At 43.8% G+C, this 1,315-nt stretch overlaps 1 pseudogene; it reads left to right on the forward strand.

Moving 5' to 3' along the window:
- The first annotated feature begins 599 nt into the window (after positions 1-599).
- On the forward strand, positions 600-717 carry LOC126356596 (5S ribosomal RNA; annotated as a pseudogene).
- The last annotated feature ends 598 nt before the right edge of the window (positions 718-1,315 follow it).

Genomic DNA, 1,315 nt, shown 5'->3' on the forward strand with positions numbered 1-1,315 from the left:
AAAGTAGACACCCAATAAAGAACGAATGGAAGAAGAATGCATGGAAAAAGAAAATCTTGTTACTGAGAAAGAAAGACGTGGCAAAGAAAGAAAAGAACGTGCTATAGAAATACAAAGACAGAAGTTACATCAGTGCCAAAAGGAGGAAGAAAATAGATCAGCCAGTTGGTTCTTCTTCAGATTCAGACTTCTCACATCATGACAGTAGCACAGATATTGACATGGACTTACTGCTTGTCAAGCAAGTAATGAAAGAAGAAGAAGAACAGCAGTCTGGGATTTAAAGGAAGACTCAGAGGACCGAACGAAGTGCACTACTTACTAGGTACTTAGATAGCGTCAGTAACTGAACTCTCACGTTGCCTGCGAAACCTCCTTTCGTGGAAAAGTAAGTATTATTTTCGTACAAGTATTTTTAAGAATTATGTTTAGATTTAAGAGACATTTCAGTTCAGTATGGTAACTTGACTACAATATAACAACGGTACAAAGGGTTATTTCAAGTGTTTTTATTATGTAGTCATCCCTTTTTTTTATCATGTGTATCCCGAAAGGGGAGGCTCGCACTGTGGAATCCTAACCCGTCTTGTGGGGCTAACGGCAACGGCCTTGCCGCAGTGGATACACCGGTTCCCGTCAGATCACCGAAGTTAAGCGCTGTCGGGCGTGGCCGGCATTCGGCTGGGTGTCCATCCGGGCCGCCATGTGCTGTTGCCATTTTTCGGGCTGCACTCACCCTCGTGATGCCAATTGAGGAGCTACTCGACCGAATAGTGCGGCTTCGGTCAAAGAAAACCATCGAAACCGCCGGGAGAGCAGTGTGCTGACCACACATCCCTCCTATCCACATCCTCAGCTGAGGATGACACGGCGGTCGGATGGTCCCGATGGGCCACTAGTGGCCTGCTGACGGAGTGAGTGCTTTTTTTGTGGGGCTAACCCCCGTAATTTTTGTTTTACCTAAATTCTAAATTTCTCTGTAATTAATGACCAGGCAGAGCTGGAATTTGGATGGGTTATAAGTAACAACCAAATCTATGACTTCAATTTGAAATTGCGGGAATTCTACCTCTCATTGACCAAAAAAACTGAAAACTGTGGGGATTCACCACTACCTACGCTAAATAACATATGTATGTCCACTGTAGAGTGTTTGCTTGCTGTAACTGCGCGTAGAACGCGTGACTGCAATGTGTATTAATTTGTACAACGAGTAACTGCTAATGCTGATCCGCTTACACCACTGAAGTCGTCAAAACAAGTTCAGTGCATTCACTGTCGTACATATTCTAACCTGTATCATTGAAATACAAGC

This window comes from Schistocerca gregaria, chromosome 3 (assembly GCF_023897955.1).
Source record: "Schistocerca gregaria isolate iqSchGreg1 chromosome 3, iqSchGreg1.2, whole genome shotgun sequence".
In the NCBI taxonomy this organism is placed as follows: Eukaryota; Metazoa; Arthropoda; class Insecta; order Orthoptera; family Acrididae; genus Schistocerca; species Schistocerca gregaria.